Source organism: Mus caroli, chromosome 5, assembly GCF_900094665.2.
Source record: "Mus caroli chromosome 5, CAROLI_EIJ_v1.1, whole genome shotgun sequence".
Taxonomy (NCBI): Eukaryota; Metazoa; Chordata; class Mammalia; order Rodentia; family Muridae; genus Mus; species Mus caroli.
Genome location: NC_034574.1, coordinates 95636992 through 95652660, shown reverse-complemented (window position 1 = coordinate 95652660; position 15669 = coordinate 95636992). Strand labels below are relative to the sequence as shown.

At 42.4% G+C, this 15669-nt stretch overlaps 1 protein-coding gene across 5 annotated transcripts in view; it reads right to left on the bottom strand.

The window, feature by feature from the left end:
* Positions 1–15669, bottom strand: part of Arhgap24 (Rho GTPase activating protein 24) — a 400247-nt gene that overhangs the window by 110772 nt on the left and 273806 nt on the right. Inside the window, exon 1 of one of the 5 annotated variants that reach the window (XM_029477121.1) lies at positions 15457–15618. The exons of the other annotated variants lie outside the window; for them this stretch is intronic. The gene's annotated coding sequence lies outside the window, so the exon portion shown is untranslated. Of the gene's footprint in view, positions 1–15456; positions 15619–15669 lie in introns of those variants that run through there. 5 annotated transcript variants of the gene reach the window in all.

Below are 15669 nucleotides of genomic sequence, written 5' to 3'. Positions count from 1 at the left end.
CTCTCCCTCTCCCTCTCCCTCTCCCTCTCCCTCTTCCTTTCTCTTTCTCTTTCTCTGTCTTTCTCTCTGTGTGTGTGTCTCTCTCCCTCCCTCTCTCCCTCCTTTCTCTCTGTCTCTTTCTCTCCAAGATTAGAGGAATGAACATTCATAGACAATGAACAATCTTAAAAATTCTTAAATTATATATGAAAAGCAACTGACCCATGGCCCATAAAGGCATCTATTGTTGCCTTGGTTGTGTGTTCACACAGAATTCTTAATTTTATCTGCTAATTGCGGCCTACCAATGGTAAGAATCTATAATATCATCCATAGTGGTCAGTAGTTTGGCATTATGTTAGCCTTGGAGTAAGACTCATACAAATGACTGGGAGATTTTTGCTGTCATTTGACCTGGGGGTCTCTGGGATCCATCAAGGTTATGACAACACCTGCCATGAGGGCAGGGCGATCCAGTGAGACATGGAGTCCACTGGTCACACTGTGAGTGTGCGGTTGTCCCCACCTTTCCCAAATGCCAGCTGGCTGGCACACCACACTAAACAGAAAAAGGAAGCCCTGTTCTTTTTCCAGACAGCTGGTCACCCAGACATCACAAACGCTGTATAAACAATGTTGACTAATTTCTGCCACAGCTGACGTGTATACAATGTGGCCTGCCAGTTCTTCAGTCACACTAGATCCCTGGGTCTGGAATAATGGAATTGTTTTCTTTATTGCCCCTTGTTTGATGAGACCTCATTGGGGTAAAGTGGTAGTTTTAAGTAGCTCATAGCCCTCGTGGACTTCTCTCACCATCTTGCAACAAGAAAGTAAAAGCACTTTACATTGCCTGCTCTTTGGCTGTGGGCGGTGGTATGTAAAACATCATCTTATAATCGGTGGAAGGGGGTGGGTAGGAGGTGCAGGCTAAGTAATATACCCAGAGTTCCCTGAGGGGCGTAGCAGAACCAGGATTTGACTCCAGATGCCCTGGCTTGAGAGCCTTCAGTAGAATATCATAGAAAGGAAAAACAAACAAACAAGCACAAAACTACATTCTTATATCCCAGAAAGTAAACATGGCATTAGTTCCTTTAACATTATACTCAGTAGTGGGGTCAGACGAAAGAGGAATATATTTCTATATGCTCACTTAGTATACTTATTTTTAAAAAGTAATTTCCTTTTGAGGGGCATGTATGAGACCCCCCCTCCCCCATGTCACTCCTCTATAGCATACATGAGATATAAGCTCAACAGGAAAAGTGTTCCTTACATTAATATAAAGTAGCCAAGGCCTTTAGGGCAGGTCTTGCTTATGTTGTTTGCTTTTAACCCTGGGAAGAAGATGAAGTTATCTGGCTTGTGAAAATGCTTACAAAGGCGACCTGTCTGCTACACAGCAAAGGCTATCATATTTATTATTGATATTCAAATGTCCAGAACTATGTTCCTTGTGTGGTCTGTAGACATCAGCAAGCCTGCTGCTTAAGGCTAGGCCTGTGAAAAGTTTTCCAATGTACTTTGTGTACAGGTGCACTCGGGTGACAAGAAGGGGTCCTTGTCACTACTTTGACAAGATGATGTTCAATTTTATCTGCTGTATGCGTACTGGACCTCTTTAATTTTGCAGGGGGAGAGAATTCTAATAACAAAGTTGAAATAAAAGCCAAACTACCATGACAGCAAAATATAATGATAGTATCTGACCCAGTCAATTCTCACGGTCAACTTGACACGGCCTGGAGTCACCTGGAAACAAGGGGCATTAACTAACCAAGTGTCGGATCGGGTTGACCCGTGGGCATGTCTACAAGGCACTGTCTAGCTTGAAGATGGATTTGTGTGGGCCTCACTTTAGGCAGCACCATTTCTAAGCAGGTGGAACTTGGTGTTTAGACAGAGCTATCTGAGCATGAGCCAGTGAGCAAACCAGGAAGCGAGGTGATGAGCTGAAGTCTGTAAGCTGAAATAGACACTTGTCTCTCCACGTCGCTTTGGTCATGTGCTTGTCGCAACACCAGAAAGCAAACTAAGTCATTGCAAGAGTCTGGTGTACACACTGGGCTTCCATTAGCCAGAAGAAATTCAATTCTCATCATTAGCAGATGAGGTTATCTTATGACGCCTTCTCCATGGGTGATAAAACTAAGGAGTCCAAGGGATTTATCTCAGTAGCCAGGGTCTGAGGGTGGGCTCCAAGGCACCATGTAATGTGGCTTCTGTAAGTAAGGAAAGTTCCTCTTAATATATGTTATATGGTTTTCAATTCCTCTCTCTGAATCAGGAAAGTGAACAAAAGTATTCTCACCTAACAAGCAAAGTCACACACCATATGCTTTTATGTTTACAAAAGTAGGGGTATTTCAGTAAAGGACAAAAGCAGCTTAGTCAGGAGGACATGGTGTGTACCAGTGGGGGATGGGAACTGGAGGTAGCCACTAGAAAGTCCCAGATGCCAGGAAAGCAAGAGGTTCCCAGGACCCAACAAGGATGACATTAGCTGAAATACCCAACAAAGGAGAGAGAGAACCTGTAGAGACCGTGTCCAGTGGGTAAGCACAGCCCCCGGTTGAGGGATGGGGCCACCCACCCATCTCAAAAATATTAACCCAGAATTGTTTCTGTCCAAAGGAAATGCAGGGACAAAGAGTGGAGCAGAAACTGAAGGAAAGGCCATCAAGAGACTGCTCCACCTAGGGATACATCCCATCTGCAGACACCAAACCCAGACACTATTGCTGATGCCAAGAAGCACTTGCTGACAGGAGCCTGGTATAGTTGTCTCCTGATAGGCTCTGCCAGAGCCTGACCAATACAGATGTGGATGCTCACAGCCAACCATTAGTTTGATCACAGGGTCCCCAATGGAGGAGTTAGAGAAAGGACTGGAGGAGTTGAAGGGGTTTGCAGCCCCATAAGAAGAACAACAATATAAACCAACCAGACCCCCCTCCCCAGGGCTCCCAGAGACTAAACCACCCACCAAAATGTACACATGGGGGACCTATGGCTCCAGATGCATATGTAGCAGACAGACGGTGGCCTTATCTGGCATCAATGGGAGGGGAAACCCTTGGTCCTATAGAGGCTTGATGCCCCAGTATAGGGGAATGCTAGGGAGGTAAGGCAGGAGTAGGTGGGTGAGTGAGGGAGCACCCTCACAGAAGCAGGGGGAGGGGGATTGGATACGGGGTTTGTGGAGGGAAAATGGGGAAGGGTGATAACATTTGAAACGCAAATAAATAAAATGTCCAATAAAAACAAAGAAATGAGGACATGGGTTGCATTTTGGGGTTGGATCCAGATTTAGTTCAGGAAGCTCTCCAATGCCCCAAGAATGGGGCCAAGGAGCACCCATTCTCCTTGAGGATACATTAAAAGCAAACCCCAGTTCACCATGTTCCAAGAGTAAGTTGCAAGTTGAGTTGCAAGAGATTGGCAGGCCCTTTACTGAATTACCAGGCATCGCATGGAACACCATCTTTTATCCTGTCATTGAGAATAGATTGTCTGCCAAAACTATTTAAAAGATGACAACTTGCAATGACCTTACTGTGCCTTCCTCACTGTTATTACTTCCATAATCACAGTTTCATAATGATTATTTTCCATCAGGAGAGACTATGTTTTTCATACAGCTCAGGACTCAATCTAGTAACAAGCTTGTGTTCTACTGAATGGAAGTAGTCTAGTCTACCAAACAATTATTCTGAATCTCATTAAAAATAGTAACAGGTAGGTCTAATAAAGGACAGCCATTATGCCGTCTCTACCAGCTATTAAAGCAGCCCTTTCAATGGCTCCATTTTCATGGTGCTGATAACGCTTTAGAGAGCCCAAAAGAAGAGACCAGAATGAACTGAGACATTTAAGATAATCAGCAGTTTTACGTGTGATACATTGCTATATGCCGTCTGCTTGGGTAATTGATTTAGCTCTCCAACTGCTTGCGCCCTTCACCCATGAGATTTGTAACATGAATGAACTGCCAATCGGTGACAAGATAAATGATTCTAAGCCAACTTTGAAGCTATTACCAACAAGTTGTGTCACAATGCTAAAAACATTAATTGGATTTTGATTTATAGAAGCTGTATATCAGGAGTGTTAGCTCAGCACAGGAAGAGCCTCTGTGAGCTGTCATAACAACCTTCTACTTTGAAAACGCCATGTTTCTCTTTCAATATAGAACCCAAAACACCAAACCCAGTCTCACTAAATATCCCAAACCTTATATTCACTGTAGTAAGGAGTGATAAGTGAATCACTGGACAGAACTAACAAGGGATGAGACAAAAACGTGGAGAATGCCAGAGGTCAACTGCAGAGCGGTCCACGGGACCACGTGGTCATCAGACCTGAGATGACAAAAGGTCTCTTCCTCCCCTAACTTTATCTTCTTTCCATACCTCACACTCATACAACCTTTGATTCTTGGAGACAAGATTTAAAATACAGCTCAGAAAATAATTCCTTGAGTATCCCAAGGAACCAGTTTACTTAAATATGTTTTAAAGTTAAGGTTTACCTAGTGCTGTGGTTTAAAGGGAAATGTCCCCTAGAGGAGCAGTTATCAGAACATAAGGTCCTTAGAAAGTGGTGCTATTTGAGGAATTGAGGACACCATTAAAAAGAGAAGCCTTATTAGGGCAAGCATGACACTGGGGGAGGGCTTTTGGGGAGGGCAGCCCACCTCACTCCTAGCGCCCTCTCTCTGTTCCTATATGCAGCTGAAGGCACCATCTCTCAGCTTCCTGTGCTGTTGACGCTGCCCCCCAGCCTCTGCCATGCCTCCATGCTATGGTGGACTCATTTTCATTGTAAGTCAAAATGAAAAGCTTATCTTGAAGTTGCTTTAGGGTGTAGTATTTTATCAGAGTAATCAAAAGTCGTCAGTGTCAGTTTGATTCATAATGTGCTTCTTTGATCTCACTGGTCACATGAATGACAATTTACTCTGATGTGATTGGTCCCTTCCAAGTCATCTTCAGTTCAAAGCACTGCTCTAATAGCTTTTTGTAAGCCTAAAATACTAAGGATATATTTTTTTTCAGCAAAGCAGAACTGAATCATGAGTTTGCCATGTCTTTTCAGTCACTTAGAGGGTACTTTCAGACATGCAAATGCCAGAAGTCTGGTGTCCTTATCAAAATGAGAAATTTAGACACAGAGACAGATACACATGGAGAAGATGACATGAAGGGACACAGAATGAAAACAGTCATCCTCAACTAAGGAGAGCATGAGTCTTCATCCAGAAGCTGGGAGAGAAAGCTTGATTATATGTATATATGTATATGTATATACACACATATATGTGTGTGTTGGATTAATGCTTTATCTTCAGTAATAAGTAACATGTGAATAGAAAGGCTGTTGGGGAATTCAATTTTGAGTAAATAATATTGATAAAAGTTAAAATAGTTAAATGATAGACACTTTCCATATTCTGGCACACAATTAACACGTATATGTATAAGTATGTGTATACATATATGTATATGTATATACACACACATATATATGTATATATACAAACAGACACACATATACATTTATATATACACATATATACATACACACACATATATATATATGTATGTGTGTGTATATATACATATATATATGTATATATATGTATATACATATTTCCCTCTTTGAATAAGGTTCTTTGAGACACGGAGTATGTTATGAATTCTACACTTTAAATTACTACTTTTAATGCTTGTTATAATTTGCATAATTAACTTTATTGATTCTTTTATGCTTCATTACTGTTTTCAAAAGCAATGGGACAGCTGCTCCTTTTTAGTTCGTTGTTATGTTTTTCCTTCCCTCTGCAGCCAAGCAGGGATCAAAAATTCCCTGGCCATGCTCTAAGCTAATTAATTATTCATGGGAATACCAGGGAGAATGGTCAGGTGCTGCACACAACTTAGCGTGTCTGTGAGAACTTCAAACAGACCAGAGTCTCAGCAGAGAATGACAACATGGCCTGGCTCAGTAGAGCAGGTGGTGGCATCAAGGAAACGATGAGCAGGAAACCTGCCTGGGGGAGGGAACAGAAGCAAGCAGGTCCAGGGCAAGCCTGCAAGGTGAGATTCAGGAGCTATGATGGCTGCTCATTGGCTTGTATCTAAAATAAAATGTCCTCAAAGCACATGGTTCAAATAAAGACAGAGGCATGGGTACCATTTATCTGCAAAAATAACTGCAATGAAAGTCTTTTAAAGCACACATTTTAGCGTGGTTATTTTGGGGTTCTAAAGATGGATTCAGAAAGATCACGTCTCCCTTGAGAAGCAGTACCCATTGTGGTTAAGCCACAGGCTATGGGATCGGAAAGAGCTCTGCGTCAGCCAAGGGTTGACTGGAGTCTGGTTAGCCTCTGTCTCAACTTCCTCTTCTGCCCAATTCCTCTACCTGTTATTTATAGCACTCTGGTGAGAAATAAAAGTGTTTGGGTGTGGAGAGCACTTAGGAAAGTGGTTGGCACATGTGGCCGTCACTCCTGCTATGCAGCACAGCATTTAAAGACCACTAAAGAAGGATAGTTAAGACTTTTAAAGGGTTTCTCCTATTGACTTCATGGTCAGTGCTACAGATCTGAGCACCAATGGTCACACAGTAGCAGAGCATCCAGTTTTCCCAAAGCTTCATTTGTACATAGGGAATTCATTTGATATATTATGCACAGCACAGTGGTTTTACTAGGATCAGAGTTTAACGTGTATTGTGTGTTTCTTATGTTCTGAGTCTTAGTGGAGCAGACCCCTCCTCATAATTTACTTATGTGGCCTAAGCATGTGTCACACCAAGGCTCCACCTGATGGAAGCCTCACTTTTGACCTCCTTTGGTGATGCTACATTTGTTCTGCTATTATAAGCTCTTGCTCAAGATGACTTGGGGCAAAGTTTAGCTCAGTCTCTTTAATTTTAAACTCTTCTGTGTCTGTCATCACGTGACCATCCTAACCGCAGCTTCCGTGTGACCTGCAATTTTAGGCAAGGGCAATCTGTTGCAGGGCAGCAAATCAAAACTGAATCAGGAGTTTGCCCATGCCTTTTCAGTCACTTAGAGGGTACATTCAGACATGTAAATGCCATAAGTCTGGTGTCCTTATCCAAAGGAGAAATTCAGACACAAAGACAGATGAGCAGGGAGAAGGTGACATGAAGGGACACAGAGTAAAAACAGTCACCCTCCACTCAGGAGAGCATGAGTCTTCATCCAGAAGCTGGGAGAGAAAACTTGATCTGATTATTTCCTTCTACTACTCTCTGACACAAACAAGATGCGCTGTTACCCTTGATTGTAAATGAGAAGACCATGGAGACAACGGCTCACACACACATAGCACAGTGGTATTTGATCCTCTGAGCACTGTTGGTGACAATGCTATTCTTCCTGACACCTTCAAGGCAGCCACATTTGACCTCTATAATGTGTTTTAAACTCCGGTTGCATAGAACCTGTCCTTTAATTCCATCTTCCTGCCCCTTTTACAGCTCTTCAAATTATTTGAGAATCGTGTCAATTCCGTTTCTTTTGGAGTCATTCTGTAAAGGAATGAGGGTTGTTTTCCGATGACCATACCATGCAAGTTAATAAGCATGCAAAGAAAGAAAACAAATCCATAAGGATTTATTTGTTAAGAGATGGGCAAGAGCTCTTGAGACGCGGTTTAGCCAATAGAGTGCTTGGCAAGGCTCACAAAGCTCCGGTTTCAATGTATATAGAAGTGGCCAATACCACATAAATAGCCTGGTGAATGGGGCCTATAAATCCCATCATGCAACGGATGAAGGTTGGAAGATCAAAAGTTCAAGGCTATTTTTGGGCTAAATAATGAACTTGAGGCCAGTCTGGAATACATGAGACTTTTTTCAATAAAGAATAGAAGGAAAAGAAGATGAGAAGGAGGGAGGAGGAGAAAGAGGAGGAAGAGGAAGAGGAGGAAGAGGAGGAAGAGGAAATATTAAAGTGATCTCACTGGCTCGGTAATGAAGTTCTGCAAATCAGACTCACAATAAATACAGTTCTCAAAAGACCAGATGACTAACTTCTGGAGTATTATGGAATGTTATTTGATCTCTCTGTTTTTTTTTTTTTTCTGTTTTCAGATAGGGTCTTATGTAGCTCAGGCTAGCTTCAAACTTCCTCAAGCTAGTCCTGAACTCATGATCTGCCTGTTTTTCCTCGAGGGATGCGTTAGGCATCGGCACGGACCACATGAGTGTTTCTACTTTTAGATGAATAAAAACGTGACTGTGACTTTTCCCTTAATGAAGGGAAAGCATTCCCTACTGGTGGCTCTACCATTCTGATGGTAGTAAAAAACCTGAGCATTTAAAACCTGTGTGAGAGTCTGGACTTTCACACAGAGAAAATATTGCTATTAGTGAGCAAGGACCATTGAGACAAACATATAAAACTGAGGAACAATCAATACTTGTCCCTGACAAATGGTCTTGTAGTTTGGCGCTTGTGCTCACCCCTTGATTTCTGCCAGAAACCTCAGACTTCAGTTTCTTTCCCTTTGATTTAGCAGGTGTGTTGCATTCTGTGTGTTCAAAGCACACCGAGTTTCTCTTTCTGGTCTCCCTTTAGACAGCTAATGCACTCCTGTAATCAGTATGCTTTTATGCATCACTATTTGTTGTGGCCTTGTGCTGAGAGAGAGAGAGAGAGTGTGTGTGTGTGTGTGTGTGTGTGTGTGTGTGTGTGTGTGTGTTGGGGATGGGGGTGAATCAAGACGACTTTGAACATTAGACAAATATAACCCAGAGAGTTCAGATAAGAAATCTTGGTGTTTTCCCCCCCTTGGTGGTATTTTAAAAGACTCTTTCATGCACTTTCTTTTTTTTCATCCCTCTGCCGCCGTCTCATTCTTCTCTTACATATCATCAACAAACATAGGTGAGTATCTTTTCTGAGTATGCTATTGTGTCCGAGCTGCTGACAGAAGTCATCATTAATAAGACATCAGTTCTCTGATCATCGTGTGTCCCCCTCTTCATTTTCCACTCATTTCTGCTGTTCTCTTTATCCTTGTTCTCCTTGTCCGTCCATATCTTCCCATCCAATTTGAAAAATTCATTTGCCCACCAAATCCTGGTAATCCATTTGTTAAAATATTACTATCCACCGGCTAACTTTTCATCTGCTGTGGAAAGCCTATATGAAGTTAATTTATATGTGGCTAAGGCTGACTGTACAGATAGATGTAAGGCATAGGCCCAGAAAGATTAAGTCACTTGCCATCCAACCGCTCATTCAAGGGTCGTAAAGGAGGCCAAGGCTCCCCATTTTCTGTGTTCATTGCTCATGATAAATGTTTCTGAGAGTTAAGCTCATCCTCGACTAACACCCAGTGACCTCTACGTTTTCCACCCGGATATTTTAGCGTGCACACATCTGACCCTCATGTCTAGCACTTAGACTAAATTTTATCACTGATTGTTTCTGGAAGTGATTGTGTCTCCCAAGTTTCAACTAAAGATAAACTTTAAAAATATTTAAAAACCACATATGGGTTTCTTACCTAATACAAACCCACAGGCAGAGGTTCAAAGTATAACTAGGTGGCCTGCTTGAGTGGCCACAGCTTTTGAAGTTCTGTGGACTTGCCTTAATCTGTTGCTAGGAACATTGCACATTGCTCTAAACAGGCTGCCAGGTTGGGGAGCTGAGCGTGACTGATGTGTTTCTGTGAACAGGTCAGGGTTTGGTGTGAGATGTTGTAGGAGGTCATAGTGGGGTAGGGAGGAGCGGTGGCGGGCGGGGGCTGGGGGTGGGGGTGGGGTAACTAGAGTGAATTCCAGGATAAGGAAATCAGCTGGAAGAATAGGAAGTGAAAATGAGAAATCACAGTCTCAGATAAAAGAAAGCTTTTTCATCTGAAGTTCACCATCTTGACTGCTCAGAATCGTCAATTGCTTGGAGTTCGGTGCAGTCCAGCATGTTAACCTCTGGAGGGCCCACACATAGCTCACAACACCCCATCTCATTACTGTAACTGTGTTAATGCCAGATCAGAATCCCACAAACCTCACTGGGAGCCCTCAGCCAAGTATGGCACATTGGAACGGGGAACAATATGAGCAAGACAAAACAGTCTCTAGCTTTTCCTCTAACACTCACACTCACGTGGGTCTAGTATAGAACACGTGCTGTAACTTCCCCTTCACTGTTTGCTCCTGGGAAGTCTGAAAGGCACAAGGGAACACTGGGGCATCTATACAGAAGGCCACAGTGGACCCCTCATTTCTACTGCAGCAGAGTGCCCCTCCCCCTTGCTTATGGCAAATTGGGGACATTGTATTGCATCTATTATGCCACAGCCTGCTTCCATAACACTCTCAGCTTCATATTTTATGTCTTTGACTCCTACACATTGATTTTTGTGTATCAGGCATTATTTTTTTTACAAGTGGGTCCTTGTACCAGTTTTTGATACTTCTCATTATTGACTCTTCCTTTCCCCTGGCTTTCAAATTCCACATGTTTATATACTAAATTCCAGCAGGAAATGCCACTCTGTCACTGGGATGGAAAAAGAAAACAGTGAGCTAAGACCTTTCATGCCCATTCAAACAAGAAATGTATTTTCTCCTTTTTAAAATATTTAATGGATAAAAAGGCTGTTTTCGAGTGGAAATGTTGTGATTCTGAGGTTCTCATTCTTTCGAAGCAGGAGTGGAAGTGTGAATTTACCCTGTTTTTCAGCGGCCCATCTTGTTCCACTCCTTGATGCCCACATGCACTGTTTCTGAGTTCAAAAGCAGAAACATTGCAACGACACTCTGCCAGGTCAGCTCAAAGCTGAACTTCTCACTAGTTTATACACGGTTCGACACTTGCTATGCTTGCTGGTCTAGGTTCAGCTGGCCATGGATCCTTGTGTGTGATGGGCAATGGGGCTTTTGTTGAATCAGAATTATCAACATCGTTTTGATATTCTTTCTTGAGTTTGTTTATGAAAATCAAACTGAAAACATAAAAGCTTTGTAGTAAACCTTTAGAGCATTCTAACTCAAAGATTGGTTAATTTATTCATTTACTCTTGCTTATGAATATTTGTTGAGTATCTACCATATCAAATGATCGTCTCAGCCAAAACTGAATGATGAATTTACACAGAGTTCATTCTCTAAAGTAATGCCAGCCTAATTGGAGGGTGACTAGAACCCTCATTGGGAAACGTCTACTGTTGAGATCTATCTGAAATGATAAGTAGCTGTACAGGGCAGGAAATATACTAAGCTCATTTAATAAAGAGGATTCATTGCTCGTCAGTCCTTTAGTGGCTTACAGTATTGACACTCAGGACAAGGGAAGATGGTTCTTTATAGCTACAAAATAATATCTCTGGACATACTGTCATGATCCAATGACTGGTTTCCTAGGCGCTATTACTCATGATACTAAGAGTTGCAAGAAATACTTCTTTAATACTTCATTATCAAGACATGTAAATCATGGTGATCTTAAAATAGTCCACCAAAGAAGATAATAAAAGCATGTTTTCATTGATTTAAAAAATACTGAAGTATAAATCTTGGAAATTCACTTAAAACCCAATATGCCATTGGATACTTGGCAATGATTTTTTTTTCATGAAGAATGACCATGCTCAGTAGCAATAGAACTACGTGTCTCAGTGACCTTTGGTAGTAAGAGTTTGTATTGTGTGGTGGCGAGTCTTGGGGATTGATCACAAGGCCTCGCATGTACTAACTGGCCCTGCATCACAGAGCTATGACCCAGTGTCTTGATGATTCCTGAAACTGTACATTGATAAGAATGTTTGGGTTATTAAACAGAGTTCACACTTGGTTGATAATTAGCACTTTCTTTAAAATCGAGCCTATGGCAAGATGCGTCTCTTTTCTAAACCTGTCTAGTAGGCATAACTCAAGTATTTAAACAGGAATTATGTTGATCATAATATATAGATACACACCTCCAATTTCTAAATCCCAACTACAAAATTCTCTATACTGTCGCTTCTTAAACACCGACCTAATTCCACGAGTGGAAAATATTAGCCATGACCTCCAATGGCAAACTGCTGTCAAGCCACAGGCAATGAGAATATGTGTGAAATTACCTCCAGGTTATTTAATCATAAAATACCCACGAAAGCAAAATGACCATCATGACTACAGCTGAGCCCTATACTCAAGAAATGTCATACTTATACAAATATGCCAAAATTCAAAACAACAACTACCAAAACCAAAACCAAGCTTCAGTCACGGTCCCGGGCATTTTGAAAAGGAACCTCCAAGTCCTTGGCTACCTCCTCGGATGCTAACCACAGTCACAATCCTCTGACAACCACCCCTTCTTCTTCCTTAGAAGACGTCGACTTTAAGATAAATAAGGCCGGAAATCAGGGATACAGACCAGTTGCTGAAATGCTTTCTAGCATTCAAAAAGCCCTCAGTTTTAACTCCCAAACTCCACAAAAAGAAAATGATGTCACCTGGCTGTAATTCTGGCTCTCCAGAGGTGGAGGCAGGAAGATCTCAAGTTCAAGGCTGCCCTATGTTACAAAGCATGTCTGAGGGTATCCTGAGCACTATGAAGTTCTTTCTCCAAAAGAAAGGTCTTCTAAGTAGATACGGGAGAAATGTGTTTAGTCTGTGTCACCAAAGAACAGTCTTGAGCCTCACCTCTTCCTAATTCACCCTCCAATCTCCTATATCCTCAAAATCTACCAAAGGAACCAATCTTCTCTTACTCTCTTTCCGTGCATCCCTTTCCTGCCTAATTTAGGCCTATCTAGGGAGCCCAGGAGTAAGCCTCAGGAGCATTGCACACGACCCCTATCCCGTGGGACTCTATTGTCCCTTGAAAGAATCTGATAAGTGTAGTAGAAGCTAGGGACTAGAGTGCCAGAGCAAAGATACTACGTGGACTGTAAGCCACCTCCACACACCACATGGTCTTCAACTCAACTTAACAACACACTGAGTCAGTCAGTGGAGAGAATCCGTCTAGGTTTACAGGCCCCATATGTATAATAGGCATGCCAGGCACAACAGAGAACCAGTGGGTGCATTCTGACCGTGAATCTCTGTCTTCCCTTTGCTCACCTTACTTCCTGCTCAGGCAGTGAGCAGATCACTTGACCTCTGAGAAGTTAGGGTTCCTCTTCAGGGATAAAACATTGCTGACTTCTCACCGATGTGTAGCTTGTTCCATGATACAAATCAAAAGAAGTGTCATTTAATAAGTGAAGGACGTAGTAGTAACTTTAAAGCCCTGATTAAAAAAACCCAACTCTGAAAGTAAGAGCAGTGGAAGAAAACCACAGCATGCTAAGATTCATGATTTTTAAAGTTTTAGTTAAGGGAGTGTAATTGCATCAGAGTAAATGTATTTGAACAGGCTGTATACTTTGAGACCAGGGCCTTTAATATGTAAACTTTCTGGTTCTGTTTTCATGAAGTTAGCTTGTCATGTAAGAATAAACACAGACACAACCCAAGGTCCTTCTCCTTGGCTCGGGCTGATTATGTCTCATCCAGGGCGACCGCTTAACCTTTTGCATGAAAGATGAGCAAGGGTACAAGTGGGCCACACTTGGACATCCGAGCCTGGTGTCATTAGAGAGCCATGCATACTCCTGGCTTTCTATCACAGGGAGAAGAACGTCATTCCCGTCATGCAGTTAAAGTCATTCTAAGCACTTAAAACAAATGAGCCAAACTGTGGACTGTGGCAGGAGACACCCAGCCAAGTCAAGGGTTCAACATGAGAACAGCCATTATTGATCCTCTGTACGCCTCAGCCTGCAGCTGTGACGTGGAAATGTGCTGTTCCAACTCACTTGGAAATCAGGCAGATGGTAGAGCCCTGTTATTCCTGTGAATCGGTTCACAGCATCTTAGATTCTGAAACCAAGAAGCCATGAACAGTAGATTCTGAAACCAAGAAGCCATGAACAGAGCGTTCAAGGCTTGAAGCACTTCCTATGAATGTGGAACCAGGTAACATTTTAGCTTGGGGCTTCCAAACATTTCTGCTAAACCAACAACAGGAGAAACAACCATTTTGATATTGTATGTTACTTGTTGATTGTTTTAAGTAACTTTCATACGAATTGAATTCTAATGAAACATCTTCACCTTGTTCATTTTCGAAGTCCACCTCTATGTAAACTAATCCTGAAGAACATTCCAAGGCGTTTATGTTAACGGTCTTAGTCTTTGCACCGGAATCCTACTTACGTAGCACAGACAAACACATCCCACAGGGTGACAGCATCTTTTATTAAAAATGTTTGTTCTTGGCTTCCTTTTTGCTCACCCCAAATTCCCTTAGGAATGACACTGCTCTTTCAATCTGAAGTGCAACATGTGAGGAGGTAGGGGTGCTTTGCGGTTCTTTTCTAAGTGCTCCTCAGTTGGTACGGTGCCCTTTCCTAATCACCATCCTAATTTTCTTCTAATCCTACTTAGACAACACCTGAATGCTATCCTTTCCCTTTTCTGAAGTGTGACTTATGACTGAATATATGCTATATATTTATTTAGTTGCTACAAGACGGTACACCTCCTTCATTCGCTTTATAGGTTTGGTTTAAGCAGCGAGCATGCTGAAGTGGCTAAGGATTAAGAACCATCTGTTTACCCAAGCACATGGTTTAGTTCCCGTCACTGGAATTTGGGATGTGTGCTATGTGCCCTACACACTTTCACAAGCTCACACAGTATCCGAGTTATCCAGCAGACACAACACTTGAAGTTGTCCAATTTAGATGTCCTCACAAAAACAGCTTACACACTGTTCGGTTAATGAGACGCACATCAGAGGAGAAGAGCTATTGGGTTTTCTTTTGGTTCTGAGATATTTAAAATCACACAAGCATGTGCTGTCATGCACATTCACACAGGAGCGCACGCGCCAGCACACACACACACACACACACACACCTCACACCCCACACCCCACAACACACAGATGACCAAGTAGTTTTATGATGACAAGCAAATACATAGGAACCCCACACTACTTCTGTCTAGGAGACTCCACTTTAGAAAGTTTCAGTGCTCGCATGTATGTAAACAAAGAATACATCACATCATGAACTTAAAAAAATATTATTTCAGACTTTCACTAAATCAGTTTCACATACCTTTCAGTTAGCACTGAACCTGTATAAGGACAGCTATGACACTTGGTAGCAGTGATTAACAGAAGGATTCAAGGGGACAACACTGAATGACCACGTTGTGGGGAGGAAAAGCAGCTAGCTCCCTGTTGAATCTGTTGCCATGATCCGGACACATACTGTGGAGAGCAGAATGGCCTCTGATGGCAAACAAGGGCATAAATAAAGCCACGCGCAGTCCACGACCTGAATTTGTGGTGATATACAGACCCCCCAATTATGAAGCACAATCAACAGCAATACCTGGCAATTTGCCTCCAAATTAAAGAAAAACCCCCGCTCTCACCTTGTACACACACTTCAGTGGTCAGTGACAGATGCAGGCTGGGAGAGACAGCAGCTGCTCTGCCCTGAGCGGCTTAGTGAACACTGGAGCCGGCTCAGGTCCCACTCCGTTTGCTCAATGCAGTTTCTCCCATGACTCCATCACCCAGGAATGGAAACCAGGGCTCTCTCTCTCTCTCTCTCTCTCTCTCTCTCTCTCTCTCTCTCTCTCTCT